We start from the raw sequence: 24,134 nt of genomic DNA, 5'->3' as shown, positions 1-24,134 counted from the left end.
AAAACAAAATCCAGTTTGTATAGTGCTTTGAAACATCAAGACATTTCAAGGTAATTTACCAGATAGATGCAATAATTGAATAATACAGGCTGCAGCCCCAAGCTAATGACAGTAAGCAAAGGGAAAACAAGTGAGTCTTCTCTACTATCAAGGTAGGGAATCTTTCTGTTCCTTAATCTTTTCCTCTCCTGGGGCTGTCAATTGTGCAAAATGGCTTGAAATTATGGATTTTTTTTCTCATGGACTACAATTTGCTCAGGGACTATTCAAGTAAACAAAGTCATTCAATTTATGATCTGGTTGCCTCTTTCCCGACTATATTTACAATACATTTTCTGTAATTGTTACAATATTGATCAAGAAGTGTTTTGTAAATATTCTGTAGAGTGGTGGTGTGGTCTGTGTGTGGAAAAAGTCGAGATTATGTCAGTTCACATTTATTTTACACACAAAAAGATCTGCACGACAGTTTTACTTTGATCGAATAATACTTTTGAACCATTTTGCATATTCTGCAAAAAAACCTCAACAAAGCCTACAACCTGACAAACACCACAAGTTAAATAAAACTGGAGTTGAGGCTCTAGTGAAGCCAATGAGAAATTTAGTATTTACTTCAGTGCTGCAAGCATTATGCTTTGAAAGTTATAATGTACATAGTTACCAAAGAATGTAAAAGAAATTTCTATTGAAATAGAAGCTAAACTAAAGCAGATTCTTTTAAAGGCCTTGTTCTGTTCTGTTATATTAACACAGAAAAAAGAGAAAAAATAAGTGAAAATCAGTACCAGCAAACATGGTGTTTGCTTTATGCATTTTGTACTCTGTAGATTATCTGCAATGGATATAATTTCCTCTGTGCATTTTCCTTGATATTCCCCACAAAAACTCTCTACTGAAGCTTTTTCAGCTAAAACCACTGTTAGCTTCTTCAAGTTTCCTCTAGTGACTTAGCAAGCAGCGCTGGAAAGAACATCTAAACTGCAGCATAGCTTCCTTGGTAGACACATTAGCATTTGGAAGAGGTCCCCAAAGCAGCATGGTGGGGTGAGCACGCTGTGATCTACTGTTATCGTTCCAGGTCTGCCTGCAGGTTTGGGCCTTCACACGTGTTTCATTACTGCCTTAGGTGACATGACAAGCAAGCAGAGTTGTATTAACCAGAGCTTTATTAGATATGCTCAGGAACCTATATGCTGTGCTGTGGCTTCTGCAGCTGACCCACCACTTTGCATTCCTCATTCAGTCCCATTTCCTCCTGAAACCTGAGGCTTTCTCTCACTCCAGTGTGGTTAGTTACTCTACAGTGGTGGTTTGGAAGTTGTGTAACTATAGTTTTCCACTGCCCAAAAGTAGGCTTTTTAACTTTCTAACATGCCAAAGCATGAAGACCGCTTGTCGCATGAGTAGGGGTAAATATGAACCGCGGCCACGTAGGGAGGGACATGAGAATGAGAATCACATGCATCCATTCATGCAGTTGTAGAATGGCTACTACATATGAGGCTCCTAATGCTGCTTCAGCCAAAGGCATGACTAAGAAACACAGCTCCTGTGTAAAAGACTTGCCATTTGCTGCCTTCTGACCAGCACCATATCCTGCATCAAGTAGATGAAACAGGCAAAGAGACTCTGGAGTCCTATTTACAGTCTGTGCAATATGAGGTGAAGAAGTGTCGTGGTTTAAGCGCAGCCAGTAACTCAGAGCCACGCAGCCGCTCACTCACTCCCCTCCTTCTTCTGCCACCGGCTCCCAGTGGGATCGGGGGGAGAATCAAAAGAATGTAAACCCTACAGGTTGAGATAAGAACAGTCCAGTAAGTAAGGTATAATACAAAACTACTACTACTACCACCAATAATAATAATGATGATAAGGGAAACAAGGAGAGAGAATATAAAACTAAAAGGGGAAAAGGAAAAAAACAATAAACACAAGTGATGCACAATACAATTGCTCACCACCCACCAACTGATACACAGCCTGACCCGAGCAGTGATCTGGTCCTTCCTGGTGACTCCTCCCAGTTTATATACTGGGCATGACGTGCTGTGGTATGGAATACCTTATACTGACTGATACTGACCAATACCTTTGGCCAGTTTGGGTCAGATGTCCTGTCTTTGCTCCCCCCCAGCTTCCCGTGCCCCTCCTCACTGGCAGAGCATGAGATACTGAAAAGTCCTTCATCGGGGTAAGCGCTACTTAACAACAACTGAAACATCGGTGTGTTAGCAGCATTGTTCTCAGACTAAAGTTGAAAACACAGCACTGCACCAGCTACTAAGAAGGAGAAAAATAGCTGTTACAGCTGAACCCAGGACAAGAAGAAAGTGTGAAGGAGACAGATTAAGACCTGTCATATCCAGTAGTAACCATCTAGTAAAGCATATGACATACTGGTGTGTCACCGTTTGTCAGGTTATTGCAACTTACACGTTCCTACATAAGAATAATAGGGTACAGACTGAGCAGTGAAGGACGAGGATTTTGTTCATTGATTGACTCCAATAACTACAAAGTACCTACAGCACAACCACTGTGTAATGCGCACTGTTCCCCTCTATGCAATGCATAGAATGAGAATTCATGGTTACACATAATAACCAGAAAAATTATATTTCTTAACATGTGCAATGTCTATGCATTGTCAGGATCTGTCAGCATGGAAGGTTGCACACCCAGCATCAAACCTGAGGGGGGGGAAAGGGCAATCTTGGAGTAACAGTGCTTACTGCAGCTCTGCCCTGTCACTGACCTCCACTTTAATCAGGGCACACCACGCTTTAAACAGGGAGAAAAGGGAGTGAAGTGAAAGCAGTTCAGCTCCTCTGCTGCTACAGGTCAAGTCTCAGCAAAACTCTTTTGAGGGAAGACTGCCAATTTAAGTGAATTATGTGTGGTGGCTTTGTGATGTAGATTACTATCCATGAGGGACTGGGTTGAAAACACCTGACTCATTGTGTATACACACATTGATTATGTGATATAGTTAACTGTAATCTGAGATATCTATACTGTCATAAAAACTGTCTCGATAAGACCATTAAATGAGTACAGTAGCTTCATTTTAGATTACTGGATTCTGGGTCTTAGTTTGCAGTTATTTCTTACACTGAATTCTATTTTTGAATTCTATTTCTGACTCTTATAGTGTTTCACAGATACAGTCAGAAGCTAAGAAATGGCGCTCTACTCTAAAACGGAGCAGTTTTCTTTCCCTTTTAGCCAGCTGTCTCTCTTTAGCCAAGATTTATTCATCAGTTCTTAATCCATTTTTTTAGCTCAAATGTCAGAAAAAAATCCAAAATATGGGAGAAGGAATCCAGCTGGGTCGCTAGTTCTGATGAGCTGAAGTGAATTTGAACACTACTAAATATTTCTAGGTTGTCTTTTGTGTGAAAATAAAATTCTTAATAATTTCTCTTTGGTGTAACAAGATTTAGTATCTCAATTTCTGGAACTTTATTCCATTTAGGTACTATGTGATAGCTTATTATCATAAAATTTATTGTCATAAAAGTAAGATAATGCTGAAAAATGCAGAATCAGTGTTGAAAATAATGTCTTCAAAAGTTATGGACATATATTCAAAAAAACGAACAAACAAAAACCCAAACAAAATAAGATGGACTCTGGAAAAGTTACAATGAAATGAAACTCCAGTACTGTAGTGTCCTGTGTCCCTGATTGGTCTTGTGCTCAACCAACCTTTGGCAACTTTAGGAAAATTTTTAAAAGTTGTTTTAAAATGCTCTGCAGTATTTAGCTTATGTCTAGTCCAAATAAGAAGACCACAGACCAAGAGCTAAACCAAGCAATTTTATGGACATTGAGATATTCACACAGGCTACTGCAGGTATTTCAGAAGTTATGTTCCCCTTTCTTTCTGTCTCCTGTTACAAGTCATACGTTGAAGTGCTCTGTGGGACTTCTTAGCACTTGCCCCTTTGCCTTGATGAGAAGGCTCCTCTGCATCAACACCATGTAATTGAAAGTTCAGTTGCCAGATGAGAGTTAAGAAAGACGAAGAAACAGCAACAAGGCCAGCCTGCAATGGATCTTTGTACTCTCCACACATAATCCAAGCTAAGTTAAGCAACAATCTGCTTTGTAATTTCACATTTATTTTAAACAGTTCTTGTAGAAACAAATAGGAACCTAAAGAATCAAAACATCTAAATAACTAAACACATTCTCCTAAGCACCGTAAGATACCATTAAAAGAACCAGGTAGATATAACACCACCTAGAAACCCAGCAGTTCTTCCTTTAGTCTGCCCAATCTGGTTTATTTGCAACTAATTTTCCTGCCTATTTTGAAATTTGCAGTTTCTTCTTAGTATTTTTGCCTTTATGGCTCTCAGACTTATATTGTACTATGCACGCATCCTACTTGCAACCTCAACCACAGAAAATACAAACTATATTAGCAGAATGTGGCTATATTTGCTATAGATAAAATTCTCCCCTTATCTATGGATCCACCTGTAGCTTTGCCAAAAAATCTGTCAAGTCTGTCAAGTGTGGGCCAAGTGTGAGCAAACTGTCTGTGTTTCCCAGACTGATTTGAAAAGACTTTTCTGCAGAACCCTGCAATCCCATATCAACATTTGGTTCACCCTCTCTCTGGGTCACTCCAAGGAATAATTTATGGAATGTCTTTTTTTTTTTTTTTATTTGTGAGTAGTGTAAAATCCCTGTAATCTGTTAATCATCTGAACCAATGAAATTTGCTTTTCCATGGATTTCTCTAGTGTTGACTCTGCTACCAAAGAAAGTGCAGATCCCAACTGCACTGGGACCACTATGTGAACATCTCTCTCAAATGGGTTTTCTAGTGTCTTTTAAGGTGTGAATGATCAGAGCAGCCTTTTCCTTCACTTGAGACCTCAAATATATTTTTTACTTGTCCAGTACCTACTGTCTATGAAATTCAGTAAGTGGTTTCAGAAGTGATTAGCAGAAGACACAGATAGAAATACAGGAAAATTGAGACAAATACACCTGTTTTCAAAAAGAAACCTGGCTTGAGAAGTTTTCACAATTGTTACAAACCTGAACAACAGATGTTAGACACCTGACATATACATAGTAATCCAAATAAACTTTGTCCAGTAAACTTGGTTGAGGGTAGAGAAACCTGTACACTTGAGAGGACTAAGGATTGACGAGCTGACAGGTCCCACAGGTGGTTTTCAGTGAAGAATTACCACTGAATTAGGGCGTTTCTACAGTGTGAAACTAGCATTGACCCTATTTAAAATTTGCGTCTGCCATATGGCAGTAAATAAAAAATCTAGACTGTTAAAATTGGCAGGTAACATGAAGATCAGGAAAGCCACAGTGAGCAGTCAAGATGGCATAGCATCCTGGGTCCCTTCATGCAAAATACCAACTTAACTAAATGCAAAGCTATACATTGAAGAGCAAGAAATGAATATTCAGAACAAGAAACTGACTGCAGGCTGGAGAACAGTGGCTGAACAGGACTGGAGGTTTCAACAGACAAATGTTCTAATGTGAGCTTCCTGAGTATGCGGAAGGGTTTCCAAGGCGAGTGGCTGGTCATTTCCTTAGTGCTCCCAGGGCCATAACTTCAACAGGCCCTATCACCACATGTGATGGTGGAGAATGTGTTGTACGTGGAATAGTTCAGGCTCTTAGCTCAACCCAGCCACCTACACTGAAGCTGATAAAGGAAATGGCACCATAATTGAATTTCTGTGCATAATTTTACATGAGTGAATGAGCAAAGAGGCTTAGTGGCAGAATAAATTAGTATAGTATCCATTCATTGTTTAAGAAATATTACAACACAAATCCTTGCTTAGGTCACATTCAAAATGAGTTTTGATGTCTCTTCTTGGTTCTTATTTTTCCATATGAAAGGCCCAGGATACAAACAGCAATGGTATCACAGGTCACAAGCTACATGCTTTTCAGGGACCGTCTTCTAGCAATGCCTGTCTATAACCAACCCGAGAGTTTTCATAAACAGCGCATTGAGATCTGGTTTTTTTTAAACAACAATGAAGAAAACTCTGAACAGGTAAACCTGAGAGAAATATGTCATGTTAATGGCGAGCGTATTTTTCATCACACCATAGGACAAAAATTTTTCTAGGGGGGAAAAAATAGTGACTTTTTCAAATGTTCTTTCTTCCCCAAATAATATGAAAACTACTATGTGACACTGTACCAATGTGTGAACTAAACATATTCTTAAGAAACCAGGGTCAGCCTTAGAGGCAGGCAGCATGCTGCCCCATGGGACCTTCCATCCATGCCTGGCAACCTCTAGCCAAAAGCATCTGGCATCAGGCTGCATGACTAAAAGCATTTTAAGGACCCGTATGAATAGACTAACATAAGATCAACTCCAGTATACATAAACTCCTCAAAAAGCATTTTGCATCAGTTGAAGTATTATTTTAGAGGTCTGCAGAGGTTAGGAGCATACTAACCACTATCGAGTGCTGACCACCATGGTGCTGAGTAGACAGCTGAAGAGTGGGAGTACTTGGCTGGATGAAAAACAAGTGCATTGATTGGGAAAACAGAAAGGTAAGTTTATCTGTTGCACAGGGAACCAGGCAGGTGGCACAGAAATGTCTAGCAACTGCTTCTAGTTGTGATTAACATCAGCTGAAAGCAGGCTTTCCAGCAGGTCCACAAACCAAGCCCTGTCATATCATTGGATGGTGATGTAAAACATACAGTGAATCACATTCCCTACTGAACAGGGCTTGAGCAGATGCAGGACCAGATCCACTTGAATAAAAAACTGTAGAAGTAAGAAATTTGATAAATGTGTGATTTTTTAACTTTTTTTGCATGCAAACATAAACCATCTATTTAATGTACTCTTTAAAGCACAAAAAACCTCCTCTATGTAGTATTTTTTTCTGCCATACACCTGTGCTATAGCCATGACCAACAGTTTCCTTGAAGTAACTATTATTTTTACAGTAGCAGTACTAGTGTATTTTAACTATGAAAGGCTTTTACATTAAAAAATATTTATGTTGTGATAAGTATTTCCTTTAGATTTAGAGATTTGTATTGGACATTCAACATATACAGTATTCAAAAAGCCAAAGCTGTGCTTTGTAATAAAGCTGAGAAGGAAAAGAGGGAATACAATAAACCAGAAACATGTAACATGCTTCTCAGAGAGAAAAATTAGTTTTATGTATCAAGACAAGTTTATCAGTATGATAAAGTTAAATTTAGCATAAATATGTATCCTATATCAAAAATACTGTAACATAATTGTAAAAATATAGAAAAAAGGAAATACATCAGTTTACCTTGCTTTTTTTATAGGTTGGTATTAATGACTTAAAGCGCGCAAATAAGAAATTTTTACAATAATCTATACATTTCCTTATCTGTTCTTTCAAAGGCAATTTCATTTTTAGATATAATTGTTTTAAACAGCTTTTATAGCATCACAACCACAGACTACTGCCATTCATCAAAGGGAAACATCGCACTTCCACAACTATCTATCTATCTGAACTGTAAGGCCAAAGCCACAAGCGCTGTAATTTCAGAGTAGCAGACCAGGCATACACTTTTATACTTCAGAGTATAATGGGCTATGAGTGATCTGAGACAACACCAGGTTAATTGGAAACAGTACGCAACAGCTTGGAGATACTGAACACAAAAATACATTCTGATAGAGGTTTGGAAAAGTATATCTGTATGTAAATTTTTTTGCTGCTTTTCTCCTGACAGTAACAGCAACCGCATGCCTGTTGCAAATAAAAATAAATAATGAAAGAATACAGAATCTGCATGTCCACTTGCTTTCCTCAAAACAAGAAGTTATCATAAGGCAGTACTGTGGCCTGCAAAAGAAAGGAAATAGTTCAAAGGCTAAATTCAACTGAAAGGGAGGCTAAAGGTCTGTTTGCAATTGCTCCCTGACATTTCTGCATGTAATTACCATCCATCTATTTTAGACAGACACCTATCTCACTGGTTTTGCATTCAGTCACCCCATTTGCATGCACACTTATGGTAATTGCAAGTTTAAATATAGTGGGGAAATTGACCTTAGGCCTCCATATTTTTTTTAAATGTGGTCCACATTTATAAGAATACAGTTAAATTTACCGCTCCAAAATTCTGCTCCTCATGAATATCAGTGTGCATCAGGGTTATTATTTGGTTTCCAAATATTCAGAAGTGAAGGAAAGGAGAAAGGGAGAACAGCTGTAAGTAAGAATAAAGACATGTTTGAAGGAGCAGGCAGAGCTTAGGATAAGAAATATAGTGACAATATTGTGATTTACAGATCAAACATTCCAGCCAGAAGCTGTGTAGGAAAGCAAGATACAGCACTGTTCCAAATAACAGGATAGCTCTTCAGCTGATGCAATTCAGCAAAGCTTCACTGGAAACAATGAAGCTACGCTGATTTTACACTGGCTTGAGATCTTGCTCAATATGTTTATAGCTTAATGGTTCAATATTAATCTAAAAATCAGAAAAATAACAACTTGTCATTTATTTAACCCCAGCATGATGGAAGGTTAAACTAAATACAGAAAGCCCATAACAAATAGCGGGGACATTCTAAGGTCACTAAATGAAGGCTGTCGTTTTTGTATTCAGGCCAATGATAAAAGAGTTTTTAAATGTTTGGACATTCAATCTATGTAGTGCCACAACCTGAACATACCCCTTTACCAAACACAGGCGCACTAAATCCTCTTGGAATGTTGTTTACCTCTGAATAAATCAAATTTGACAGACTAGGTTAACTTTACAGATTCATTTTTCAATCACAAGTGATTGATATTTTTAACAGAATGCAAGCTACAAAATTCTTACTGCATTACTGACTATTGGAAGTCATATTGTTCTTGGGTGTCATATGGAAATCCAAGCCATTTTTCAAGTACTTTCACAGTCATCCACCCTCTCTGTGAGAGCACAATAGTGAGAGAACCTCAAACAAGGATCACCCAGCGGAGATAGTTTATCAATTATTTTACATTGGTGTCTGTCTCCTAGAGGCTGAACACACTATACCATGCATTTTTCAGCACTGGTCCAGTGCTAAAATCCTAAATCCATTATCTTGGCTCATGTCACACAAAGTAAAGAACAAAATACTGACTAAAACTGAATGAAAGTTGAGTTATGGGAAGGTTTATTGTTAGTTGATTAAAAATCATAACTGAAAATAAGAAGGGTAGTTAAAAGCAATTTCTATCATTTGATTAATAAAATCTTTTGTGGGAAGGCCAGAAATAAAAAGCCCCTTCATTTTAAAATTTGTATGTATTTATTATTCCCTTAATTAAAAAATAAATATGCATGAAAGTCTTATGATGCCAACAACAATATTCATACGTTGCATTACTTGCTTGTCCAACTGAATATGCTATTTTGGTTAGTATCTGTTTAATTATTATACATAATACAGCTTGAGGCTATCTGATATGGGTGTCTATAGAAAAATGATTGTAATTCACTTTTATTATTATTATGACCTTGGTCTATGACAAGACTGAATTAAATATCAGTGAGAATTTACACAATTCACTGTGCTCAGGTTTATGCCACTTAGCATTCAATGTTTAAGTGGAGCACCTAAGTTAGGTGGATGGATTTAGATGCACATTTGTCCTGAGGCTCTCTATACTGTCAATGAAGACTGATAGGCACTGCCAAAAGGCAATTCAGATCTCAGATGAGTGGAATTACCTTTTGGGGTGATTGCCACCTCCATTTTCCATAGAGGGAGCCTAGGGTAAGTGTGCCACTACACTTAGTGCTTCAACTGTGCACTGAGCAGTTATCTTGGGGTGTATATTATACATACATTCTGGGGAACCACATATCCTCAAATTTTTAATGTTTAATATTATAATATTATATTAGAAATCTAATATTTCCTGACCACAAAGTCAACAACCAGTTTTTGACGAAAAAACCCAACCAACAAAAAAAAAAAAAAAAAAACAAAAAAACAAACCAAAACCAAAAAAAAAAAAAAAAAAAACCAAAAAAACCAGCTTTGCACTGAATTTTCTCAGAGTTTCATTACAATACAGTCTATAAATGCTAGAAAATCTAGTTTCTCAAGCAGCATCAGCTGATTTTTACGGTCATATATCTGGGCATTCATCAATTTAATTTTTATTCTTTTTCAATGTAGTCTAAAGATATTGTCATAATAGTCCCAAATACCTTCATTACAGATGGGCAAATAGCTTGTCTGAGAACTTGAATTACTTTTCCTATTCAGATGTCACAAGCAGACTGTTAAACATCTAATTTGGGGGATCTGCTTAGGCAGGTGGGCAGGACTGATAAATATTGAAGTTGTTCTTCATTCAGTTCAACTAGGGTGTGCATTTATTTCTTCAGATTCTAGGAATAAATCCCACCAATAACAACTAGAGTATCTCCTCTGACTTGCTGAGTAACCCTCCCTCTCTGAGTAACCATCAGTTGTTGGTTAAACAGTTTCAGGTTAAGAAACTGAACCAAGACATTCACCCTTCTGTGTATATGTTGTAACCACTGCACTACTGCATTAAGAAGTGCCATCTGTTCTGTTCTTGCCATTTTTAAAAGAAAAAACAATCCCTGTTTACTTCTTTGAAAGTGGAAACCTGGGCACCCAGCTACAGGACAAGCTGCAGCGATCTGAGGATCTGAGAGGATGTGGGTCTCAGACGAAGGAAGTGCCACTCTTAGCCTTGAAAAGGCAGTGTGAGGAGTGAGACTTTCAGACTAGCGCCAGCCACTGCTAGATTGAGTGTGCTTGTTCAAGGTTTTTGTCCATACTGGTTGCACCTTTTTTTTTTAAGACTTTCATCTGAGATCTCTTGCAGCACTTCTTAGGCATCTCATTTCCACACTCTTCCATGTTAAGCACTCGAACTAAGAAATTGAGGTTGCTGAGCATGAATGAGACTGTCAGGATCAGGATTAAAAAAACAGTGAGACATTGACTGCTGCTGGCTGGGAGAGCACATTACAGAAGCACTGCTATGTTCACCTTTCTCTTAGCATCCCCTCTGCAAAGCTCTGCCACTGGCTACCGACAGAGAAAAGGTTGTGGACCTTAAGATTGAATCTTTGGAGAACAGTCTGTGCCAAGGGCTCACTATATACACTAAACATGTACCAGGTGCGTTTACATCAGCTGTATCTAGCCTGCTCCCTTGGACTTACTTCTCATTAGTAATCTGAGTGCACTGGGAGCACACCTTTTTTAGCATTCATCTGGAAAGAGTCCAGCTGGCACACTCAGAAACCATGCCAAGATGTGAGCCAAAGTATGATAAGTGGGGACTACTGGAATATTCACATGGTCATTATCCAAAACAAAACACTAACGTGGACACAGCCAGTGTGACCACTTTTGGTTTCTGAGGGGCTGGTGTCCTAAAACATATAGATAATTTTGCCTTTTTACTTTAAATATTGGAATTGCTGTTGTGCTAATTACCAATTAATGTAGTTTTCATAGATGGAATACAAAATTTAAAAGATCACACAATAATCAGGATTTTTTTTTTTTTTTAAATACTTGTAGAAAAGAACAAAAATGAAGAGCATCTTCTTGTGACAGGTCTTTTGGGGTTTTTTTAACCATTATGGTTACTGCTTTATGCGGTAAATTTATGAACCTATAGTTCAACAGCCCTTTCTCCATTTCAAACACCATATACTAATGATGCAGAAAGATTATTTGGTATTGTCTTTCTCTTCCTTTTCAAGAAAGGTTTCCTGTAGAGTTCTCTCTGAGGAATGGCCAGAAAGGAAGAGGTAGGGGGGTCCTAGACACAGAGTGTAAATTGAAAACATAGAGTAAGATGTTTTAACTCAGTATATATATTTAGCAATAAAAGAAAACCAAACAGCTAAGAACACTCTTTTCCACTTTGGAATTCAAAATGGTCAATCCGTATTATAATTCAATCAGTGCTACAAAACCAAATTCATTCCAGCACACAGGGAATTTAATTTCAAAGAAACTCTGAAAAATGAGCAGCTTATAATGAGACTAACTTAACCAAAGCATAAAGGATATTGCTGCTGAACAGATATTGGGCTTCAAACAGGAATTTTGTTCTGTTTAACCTGACATGTCCTACACTAGCAGGCTTACCATGAACAATGCAACTGCAAAACAATCAGATATTTTTTCAAATTTTGGATTTCAAAATCTTCCATGAAATATTTTAGGGCGCACAGTTTACATCTGACACTTTAGGAGTCAATTCTTGCTAAATAAAACTTTCATCTTCAACATCCAGTTAGGATTTTCAGTACTGCTGTTTCAGACACAGTAATCCAGTGTTCAACCAAGGCTGAAAAGAAAAGCCTTCTCTCAGTTTTTATTTTTATGGAAAGGTAAGGAAAAAAATAAGCAAGCAGAGCACACTCTCAAAATTACACACCAGGTTTAGGCCCCATGGTTCTTAACTGGATCTGTAGTTGGAGAGTTGGATAGACTTTTTTCCAATTTTAACCGTTCTCCCCACTAGTACACTATGGGAAGAATCCAATGTTTTGCAAGGATTTTCATGGACAGAAAGGCAAAAAAAGAAAGAAAAATAAGGAGGAAAACACCACTAAGTTCCAAATACCAGTAAGACAGTATCCATTATACCCACCTAGGGTGTGAGAGTTACAGGTTCAAGCTCTCAATTGATCTTAGGCTCCCATTTTCTATAGGAGTTCCTTAACTATCCAGCTGTAAAAAAATAAAGATTCATTATACTGGTGCACCTACATTAATTAAAGAATTAATTAAGAAGGCGGCTTTAATTTAGGTCTTCCATCTACAAAGATATCACATAACAAGCAGGCAAGTGTTTGCTCCACTGTGAGTTGTTCTAACCTTGCACATCTTTTCTTAAAATCTATTGTAAGGCTTTAATATTAACAGCTATCAGCCTCTGTCTACTAGCGTCATTTCTCCCACGTAATTTTTTTAGTAAAAGTTACCATCATCTATTAACTCCCTTAAATTAATGGACAGGTCTTTACTGTTAAAGCAACTGCAGGAATAACCATACTTCATAGAAGTTTACCTCAGCCTGAGCTGCCTTCAGTATAGAGGTGCTGCAGAAAATTACTACATTTAACAACTGGAGTTGCTAATGAACAGGAGAGTTAGCTGTTATGACTTATCCATGCATAAACAGTAAACAACAACCTTTAGTGCAAAGTTCAGAGTTTAACCAATGCACAGTCATTATGTCCTGCCTGCTCTGATTTAGCATAGGCTACACAACCACAACCAGTAGTTCATACAATAGCTGGTAAGGAATACATCCTTATTTTTGCTCGATTCCTGACATGGTTATTTAACCATCCACCCATCTATTCATCCAGCTTTCTGCCTATTTAATGGTAACTTACTTTCTTACACTTCCCTGCTAAACAGCTGCAGTATGTAACATACACTACCGTTTTCCTATAAAACTTTTTCTCCAAATTGTCATAATGAAAATACTGTTATCTTATCTTATTTTGTCTTCTATTCACAATAATCATACAAAATAATGATTTGGAAGGACTTTAAATATTTGGCTATATTAAAAATTTAATCTAGGGTCGCAATATCCTCATGCCCGTGAGGAAGTCAGATGTTGTTGAGCAAATGATAAGCAGGACTGATCTATACAAAGCTTTTCAGCCCTACTGAAGCTTTGGCAACAGTCTCATTACCCTCAATGTCAGTGTAGCCAGGATTTCACCCCTGTTGTTAATCTGAAAGTTCCTTCAACAGTTGAATCGCTTTGATTGTGAAACAAAAAGAAATTCATAATAAAATGACTTGTCTTGTAAGATTTCCCAGAGGGACTGCGCACAAACTGAAACATAGAAGGATCCTCCTGAATATCAGGAAGCAGCCTTTTACTGTGAGGGTGACTGAGCACTGGTACAGGTTGCCCAGGGAGGTTGTGAATGTTATCTCCAACCTTGGAGATATTCAAAAGCTGCCTGGACAAGGTCCCAGGTAATCAGCTCCAGGTGGCCCAGCTTGAAGAAGGGTTGGACCAAATCATCACCAGAGGTCCCTTTCAACCTCAGCAACTCTGTAGTTCTGTAGCACTTGCCCAGTGGGTGTAGACTACTTGGTCCGAGTAAATGTTGTTATTACTTTCTTACCAAACACTACCAATCAAATTTTTACCTTCACCTCACAGAGAAAAGGTGCCTGCAGTACCTCTACAGACGTGGATTAATAAAGCACAGTAATCACAGCCCCCTGCTATACCTCCTAAGATGTCAGCCAGCAACGGCTATTGCCCTCCAATCCAATTCATAAAAGAGTATTTCTAAAAGATAGCATAATTCCTTGCATTTGCACAAGTTTCCTGTAGGACAGATTTCTAGTGACCTTAGCAAAAGGCTGTAATTATTCATTACATAAAGGCCCCTTTTCAGTGCCCAAGAAAGTGAGGAGCAGCTTCGTACCATCTAGATGACAGTTCAAGATGAGCAATATTAACTTTAAATAGAAAATTAATCTTTTTACAGACTATGCTTAATCCTTGGGCAGAACCTTACAGTTATTAGCACCACCTGGTGCAATATGCATAAAATTTGCTGCCACTGTTGAGACAGTCCAAAGCTTATGCTAGATTTCAATTCCACTTAAGGTTTCAAATAAGGATTTAAATGGGATTTTGGAATGTGGAGTGAAGGGGCTGGCTAAGCTAGTCATTTGCCAAGGTGGTGCACTTGCTGTGAACTCTTTGTGTGTTGTTTCTAGGCCTAAATATGCAAAGTAATAGAATATGCCTTATATAAATTATATAAATAAATTCTGACTATACATATCATTTTAAATATAGCTTGCATGTAGATGATAAAATATGTTATAAAGAAATAAAAAGAACAATGTCTTATCAGGTCATCTGTCTTATATGTCCTACCTGAACCACATGAAACTCAGCTAAAAATACTTCAACATTTTTTGCCAGACACTACAATGATAAGAATAAAATAAAGTACAAAGAGCAAAGTCTTTTCTCAATGATTTTTTTCAGATCTGCAACACCCAAACATGCAAAACTGAAAAAAAAAATAAAAAAAAAAAAAGAGATTCTTTTTCTTATTGATTTGGTCAGTTGGTAAAAAGGGTATGACAGTAAGGGGAATGTAGAGTACCTGTGTTTTGATCTTTCTTAAGGTTGTAATAGAGAGGTTATACATTTCATCGGAGCTGACAGCAGTTTGAAATGTTATAGATAGGCTTCCTGAGCACAACCATTATTTACTGTTTGACTGTAATGTCAGTCTTTTTCGGCTTTTTCAATATTGTTTGCACTTTGCCTTTGTGAAAAGGGTCTTGATTGAACTATACAAGGGGAGATATTTCTATCTTTCTATGGGATCAATGAAGATGTGTTTACAGGTCCAGGACACAGTGTACACACCACAATAATGGATTTTAGTCTGTTTGTTGACTGAAAGCTCCTTTTCTTTGTAACTTGTCAATCTTGCATCTATTACTTGATTGCAACATAAAAGGCTATTTGGACAAGCTCTGAAACAACAACTGTATCAATCTAACTGAAGTGGTTACCTGTGCTAAGTATGCAGCCCTTAGCAGGATAAATCACTTCTTAAACTTGAAATCATGCAGGACTTTGTTTGCCTCTCTGTCATCTCTACTGTGTGCAGTTTTCTTTAAAATATTTTTATTGAAATGGTACAAACTGATGTGTGATTGCAATGAAATAATGAAAATTAAACCCCTGCACAGCTAGAATTCTGAACATAAGTAGAAACTGTATGAACAAGTCAGTGCTCCAGCATGTATCTTTTCCATCACTGATCTCCTGTATCCTGAAATGATCAATGCACATTTAGTCAAGAGTGAGTGTCCTTAGCTTCCAGTCCTCAAAGTTTTAGTGTTTTCCATTAGAGGAACATAATCCTTCCTTACCCCTCTAGATAGTGAAAAACATATACCCTAAAGCATCTCATGCCATTACACTTACTGAGTCTTGAAAAACACACGCATTCATAATCTAAACAAAATTATTCATCCCCTAAAACAAAATACAGCTAAACTATCTGATTCAATGATTTTCAAGAGCAAGGAAACTCCACAGGGTGACAGCATACAGCATAAACTCTGTCACAGAGCTTATACTGTTGCACAAAAAAAAAAAAATGAAAACCAAAGCACTCCGTTTTGTGAATGTTATAACAAGTCCAAGAGGAGTGACACCTCAGGGAGTGAGAGCCAACTGCGGAAGTTTGCCGTAGACTACCAGAGAGGTAACTGTGCTGAGACAGAAACGTTACAGGGGCGAATGCTGTAATCACAGCAGCAGGGATAGCAGAGACAGGGACACAGAGTTCAATAGCTGTAATCAGCACTGAATTTTCTTGGGTTTCCTCCCTCTGCTTTGTGCTAACTAGAGCCAGCAGTGGGAGCACCTGATCCTCCTAACTCAACGGCTCTCCAGCGACAAAGGTGCATGTGTACACAGCCCATCTGCCACACACAGCAGGATGGAAGAGAAGAAAAGCTTTTGTTTTCATTTCACAATTGATTTTTAGAACATGCACGAACTTTGGTTTCAGCACACTCCTAGCAGACCGCTGCAACTCCAGAATTGAATATGCTTTGCTGGAAAGTTAAACACAATACCAAAGATAATACCAAAAGAAGCACCAATATGAAAATTGATGCAGCTCTGAAAAAAACCCCCCAAAATTATGTTCTCTTAACAAGGTTAAGTCATTTGAAATGTATTCACAAACTGCAGAATACTGATGCATTTCTTCTTACCATAGTGGTCATTTCTAAAATTATCATTGCTAGAAGCATCTATTTCTTATTCTCAATAAAAGAACAATAGTTGGCTTGACCTGCACTCTCTTATTCCCTGGTAGCAAGCACAGCAACAAGAAAAGGACAGCAAACACCTGTTTCAAAAATAATTTCCTATCTGGCAATGATTAGACTACTATCAAGGGAAAATGTTGCAGTCTCAGTGCTATCATACTGGAAAGCTTCACTGGCAGTAACATTTTTAGTAACACAGCTTTTCAAGCTAAAATGTAGAAATGTTCTTTCTAAATTGCATAAGACTGTGCCTGTTCTACTCTCCTTTGTTCATTCTTGCTCACAAAAGTTGCAAGTAATTAACTTCAATCGGAATGAGTCATGGTTCTAAAAGCTTGTGCTTTTAAAAAGACCATGGCAATAAGTTCAAAAAGAACTGAGTGAGATCAGCATATAACAAATTCAAAAATATTATTTTTACACACATTTCATATGCTGTTTCTGAAATGCTTTTGCTCTTTGGCCTTTACATTTCTGAGGCTTAGTAAAATAAGATCCATAATAATTTCAGAAAACATTTACATGGTTATTCAGTAATGTCCTCTTGCGTTTGCAGAAGTCAAACAGGAAACTAAAGGCAGCAAATGCTATTGAACAACACTACATATAGCAAAGGGGCTCTTGAGCCATCTTACCATAGTTGTTTAAAAAAATGTTCTGTAGTTACATGGAGTTCTATGTATTTCTCTGTGGTTTAAAGCAACCACAGAAACAGTGATATTGTTCAGCAGGTTCCCACACATGCATAGTAGACAGGCTGAAGGGGTTCCTCCTAATTTGGTTTGTAATCATATGGCAAATAAACCAGCCAACCCCCCCCCAACTCTGAACAAAGGTGCATTAACTGGAGTCTGCTGAATTCTAAGAACCTTCAAGAAGTTTTATGGAACTATTAGTTTAAAAGGTAATAGAAAATAATTTGTAGAGCTGTATTTCCAGTTCCTATAAGTATCTTTGTTTCAGTCTCAATGCCATATAATTTATTACATTAGTCACTGTAATATAGGGCATATGATACAACCTGAAGAAAGAGAATGAATAAACTAAGTACATTTCTGTCTTTTTATCCTGTTTTCATCTTCTATAAAGGAAGTTTCTAAAGATAGGAGAGCAGCAGGAGCACTAGTAAGGGATGGAAGTTGCAAAAAATCAGTATTCCGTTTACAACGCAGCCAGTAAACAGATTTCTGTAAAGCACGGTATGCAAAGAAACTGTTAATAAATCTTGCCGTGTTTTAGAAAGGGGACAGAAAGAAAATAATCACTAAATAGCTATAATAAAATATATGTTACAATGTTTTGTGATTTCTGGTACTATGATAGACAAAACCAGGATGAACTGCCACATGTTGCTTTATATACACATCTGAAAGATTTAAGTTGTAGAAAGCCAGCAATACAAGCCAGTGGCAGCCCCACGGCATCAGTAGTTTAGTTTTATGCTGCCATTTCAGATGGTGTTGGTGGACTCAAACTTTTTAACACAAAAGAAGTCTGTCTAAATAAGGAAAGTACAACCGAATGGCACAGAGAAAGAAGCCTAAACTTGACAGAGCTGACCTTTTATGAATTGCTCCAAGAGCCATCAATGTAGGATGTTAAACTTCAGTAAATCAGAGGCAAGGTGAGCTTAAGTATGACAAAGATAACTTAAATTTGAGTAAAATTAAAAGGACATGACACTTTCTGCTGTTTTCATCTAAAACTGTTACAAGTTTGACATCCAGAGAAACTTAAATTCACTTTCTACCCCTGAATTAATTTTTAAATACTGGGGAAATAGCACTTTTCCCCTTAAAGTTACACTATGCATTTCCATCAAGTTAATGGAAGCTGCCCTGGTTTTTGTCCTAAACTGACTTCCCACTTGGCAGCCTCATGTCATCTCAATGCCACTACCTCTGTCAATCCCAACCAGGTTTTTTTGTCAGCCATGAGTAGAAATAAAAGAAAAACTGTCCACATATGTTCTTTTCAAACCTTGATACAGAGACTATTTTTGTAGTTAGTGTACAAATGCTCAAGCCTTAGCTGGATAACTTCTCCTAGTCCACCCGATCGCATCAGACCAACAAGCCTTGACTATGCTTACTACATGTTGTAATATGTACAAGTGAGATAATAAACATATATCTGTACATGTGACCAGTGTCATGCGCGGCTAAGACTGCTTATGAAAACCTCTGGCCTAGAGAATGATTTTATAATCTAACCAGTGATAGTAAAATCTAAGTACATATAGAGAACACCAGGAACGCAGTAATTAAAGAACAGTAGCAAAAATAAGAATGTTTATGGGTCTAGGTATTCTTCATCAGAAAGAAATGTTTGCACAAGAAATCCTGGTACATCACATCACACAGCTTTTCCAATTTTTCCACTGAAAACTTCCTTAAAATTTTTCAAGACCTTTACAATGTAACTTCAAGTGTGTTTGCTTAGCAGCCCTTTAAATTGGTACAATGTGGCAAAAAAAAAAAAAAAATCTTGTCACCTAATTCATACAATCTTAACAAAGTCTGATTTGGGAATCAAGTCTGATCTTCCCTTAAGTTGCATAAAAGACAGATGAAAATGGTTTAAAAGTAAGATCTGGTTGGTAGGTCCAGAGTAATCTTTAGTACAAACTGGATGGCAATCACTTTGGAAACTTTGTTTTCTTATTTTTTAGCAGTTGCAAGAGAGATGATTTTCAACAGTGTTATTTAAAAAAAGAAAAGACCACACCGCTACTGAATTTCTGCCACTTTTTAAAGGAAATGTGCAAAATTTACAATACAAGGATATAAAAATTTCTTTTTGAATAGACAATTTACTAAATGAGCATGACTAATTTGGTGGTAACGGCACCACCTCGTTCTTCGCTCAAAAAGCTCTCTGTGCAAATCACATAAGACAATTAATAGAAAAAATACATAAAACAGGGAAGAATGGAATAAGACAAGTTCTGGGGCTTTTTTCCCCTCAAAAGGTCCAAATAATGTCATCATGGTTTTCACTCTTTTCAGCTCAGTGATTCATGGTGGGTTTTTTTCAGCCCAGTGGAAAACTTTCAGTAGAAAAGAAGTGACAACATAGACATCTCAAAATACCCTTGTAGTCAGAGCAGTCTTAGGACAATTGAGAAAGCTTTAGCATTACTTGATACACACCCATCCAGTCTCTCATCTTGGGTTGGGGTGGAGGAGTGGACCTGCTCCATTTCTGTAAAACAGAGCATACAATTCTACCTGTAGGAGAGGATCTTCAGTTGTTGGTTCTCAAAAACTGTCTTACTTCAGGCCTAATTAAGTCCTGGAAAGATGTGATATTTAAAATATTTTCTGGATTTAGGGCTTTATTCCATGTATTTCAGGTCCTACTTTGTGAAATCTAACTTTCTATATTAATTGTATTACTTAGCTCTGTATTAATTACATTAATTAACGCTGGGAGCCTTCACATCTAACACACTTCTGCTTTTTACGTAAGAACCAGGTGTGGAAGTTTTAGTTGTTACAAACTGAGAACTGCCATGCCTAACTACTTTTCTGGTTCCTTACTTTACCTGGGAGATGACACATAGCAAAAACCTTTCTCTTCTCCATGCAGAATAAGAAAGTTCCTAATGCATTGCTTTACAATTACTATATAACTATACTATATAGAGAGAAATGATTGGCTTCCATAAGTGGTCTTACCATTTACAAAGTTGGTAACTTTGACCAAAATTATATTCTTGCAAAAATCTTGATCAAGGATTTTTTCAAACATCATAATTTTATGTTACAATGCTGGTCCGTGATGTATATTTATAGATATTGTAGGCATTTGTAAAATCAGATCATACACTTCGGTGAATTAAATGCTTGCATATGTACATACGTACTTAAACATTATCTTAGTAGGAAGTCATAATGAAATACTACAGCTGATTAAATCAACCAGGTAAATTCTCCCTACAGATATAGAAGGAAGTACTGCAAATATTTCCCAGATTTTCTTTTCCTGAAAAGTTAGTTATCTTGTTAATTCAGGAAGGTATTAACTATCCAATATATTCAGCATATCCCTAGTTGTAAGCTGTCAGGATGTGACATAACATCCTATAACATGATGCTACATGGTACATAATGCCTTAAATTAAAAAGAAAAAGAAAGCAAGACATTTCTTTCAGAGAAATAGTAGGTAGCTAATCTGAATATTTGGGGTAATTGGCTCTAAGAAGAGAGAGAGAGATCATTATTTCAGGTTCCCTAGTGAGTGTTAATTAGTCATATTGCTTCATTGTTTGACAAAGAGAACATTGCTCATACTGCTAAATCTATAATGACATATAGGCTTTTGCAGCACAGGTATTTTAAACTGCCTTGACTGACTGACGGGTATTTCTATTCATAGGTGAGTGTGCTCACAGAGTCAAAGTTACGTTGTCTCAAGAGACATGAGAGTTTTCTCATCCTGAACATGAGAAGCCTTAGTTTTAAACAGCAGAGAACAAATTGCACTCTGACCATTAAAATGGGAGTCCTCTATTTGTAAGCATAAAGGATACACACTTTCCTTTAAGAACTAGGCCTCAGCACTATGCTTAGACAGCCAGTAGTCAACAGCTATGGGTAAAGTACAAGTACTTTGCTGTCATGTTAGGCATCTAAGTCCAACACTGAGGTGCAAGAGTGGCAGTATCATGTCTGTCAAACTTTTGTTGTCTGCTTTTGACAGCCAGATATTTAGCACTAAAAACTTAGGTAAGTGAGAAATAGTATCACAAAGATAGCTGTATTGCTCTCTGTATCTTTGACATGACTACATTGTCCAAAAAGAGAGAAGAGAAATGTTGGACTTACTGCCTACATGAACCTTAGGTTAAGATTCTTATTCCAACTAACATTAATTTATTTAAGTCAAATCACTTCAATAGAAGCAGCTAGAAAAAATATATGATGGCCTAACATTCGCAGACATGAGAAATATTTTCAAACTGTTCTGCATCCTCAAATCTAAAGACTCTTTCTTTCTAAGAGGATTACTGATTGCAACAAGACATGGGAATTGCGTGTGAGTGGTTATAGGACTTTTTCCCTTCTTTTTTCAAATGAGGAACAGATGACCTAGCTCAAGCACTCAGATACCTGTTTTCTGCCCTTTTTCAGTATATCTTGCTCGTTAGCAGGGTGGTTTCTTACAACAGCACCTGCATGCATTTGTGTGAGGACTCAACAAATAAGAAGTGAAAATTAAAGCTGGACAGAGGAGAAAGTTATTTCTTCTAGCTTTGTGCTCTTAATCTACTGAGCTAAAGCTTACTATGCTTTGAGAGCCTATTAATGAATTGATTTGATTTACCTGCCTTGGAAATGTTTTCAGAGGGCAGAGCAATGGCTAAGAATGGGAACTTCACTTATTAAGTCATTGCATGTCTGGCAGAACAACTGGATGTCTATCTCTTCCTATGAACTGTATGAGCAAACCTGGTAGCACTTGGTGCAGGAGACTAACAACAATAGTATATGAATCCCAGTGTGGAACTACAGCTTTGTCAAATTCAACCCAGTCCCAGAAAAGACTGCATTACCTTTTATGTGTTACAACTTTTCCCTTGAAGCCCAGATATAATTGCATTTACTGCCTGCTTTTATCTGAAAAAAATATATACAGACTTCTACAAAAAGTAAGATATTCAGATTTTTATATGATACAACTGGGGGTGAAAAAACAAAACAAAACAAAAAAACCCCCACCAAAAACAAACAAAAAAACAAACCAAAAAAACCCCACAACCCAAAACAAAACAAAACAAAACAAAAACCAAACCACACAAAGGGCTACACTTAATGGGTTGGTGTAACTTTATTAACTTAATTTTCGTTCAACACTGCTCAGTGACTTGTACTCTAGTCAACACTCAGAAGATCTACTTTCTTTTTAGGTAGCATTTCTAACCTCTAATGAGAATTTTGTGATCTCATCTGCCTCACAAATATAACTGAGATTTGTTTTCATAAAATATTGTGAGGCCTACAGTACTGAATAATTGCTAAGAATTAACCTGACCACCATTACGCAGCATGAAAATGTATGCGCCTCTTAACAATGAAATTGTGTCAATGACTACAACAGGACCACCTTTTATCAGATTATACCATATATGACATTGAAGGGTACAAAAACTCCATCCATAGTGTGAGTACATACAGCAGTGAAAAAAAGTTACTACTGATTCCTAATGCCAGTTTAAACAGACATTAGGTATGGTAATTGATATGATAATAGTCATCTGTATCCAATCTTGTCCACATAAACTTCAAAATTTGTCATAAGAACTCCAGATGTTCTGTGACTAAATTTTTAGGTCATTCTTCTATGATAAGAGAATTGGATCCACAGCATTTAAGCCCCTATGTATTATTCCTGTCTTGGGGCACATGAGAAGTCGCTATTATCAAGAGAGGTATGTACACAAATAAAAAAAAAAAAAGATCTCTCGAATGGTCGTTTAAACCATTCTAATGATACCTTGCTTTGCAGATTGTGGCATTTAACATTTTCAAGGCACCACACAGACATTAACTAATGAATCCTGACAACATCCCTGTGAGGTAAGTGTCTATAATCATCACCATTTACAGGTGGTAAAGCTGACACAGAAGGCCAACTGTACATGAGCTACAGTAGGGATACATTTAGCCAGATTAGTTGAGTGTCATAAAGAATTTTAAACAAGTCCTTTCTGCGTGTTCACAGCAGAGCTAGAAGTGGAACCTGAGGTTTCCTCTCTGCAGTCCTCAGACTCAGTACACCGACATGCTACCTAATGATTTTAAGGAATTGTGGGCCACACCTTCAGCTACCATCAGCAGCTGCAATTTTTCTGAACCCAGCACAGTTGTAATGGCTTATGCCAACACAGAACTTAGTCCAAAGGTTTTCTGAACAGCTTCACACAAAAACTCTTTATTCCTGATTAAAAAGAAATGAAATGCCTGGTTTTTTTGCAGCACCTGGTCTCTTCAGGAACACATGTTTACATTTTGCTGAATTACACAAATACACTATGCTTTTTGGATAGCTGCAGACATATTAATATTGAACTGCAGACAACCACATATTGGTAATGAGCCCATTTTGTGTCTTGGCTCATGGAAAAGAATGTGGAAATACCTTGTTCTGTGGTATTTTTCCTCTGTCAGTACTGATACAGTGCCGTAGGCACTCTGAAAATAATAGCATAAGGTTAACTGACAATTGCATGTGTATTTACACCACTAGCCTGATATTATCATATTGTTAAAAAAA

The sequence above is a fragment of the Strigops habroptila genome, chromosome 4 (genome assembly GCF_004027225.2).
Source record: "Strigops habroptila isolate Jane chromosome 4, bStrHab1.2.pri, whole genome shotgun sequence".
In the NCBI taxonomy this organism is placed as follows: domain Eukaryota; kingdom Metazoa; phylum Chordata; class Aves; order Psittaciformes; family Psittacidae; genus Strigops; species Strigops habroptila.
The sequence above is the reverse complement of the archived record's forward strand: the minus strand, read 5'-3'. Positions refer to the sequence as shown.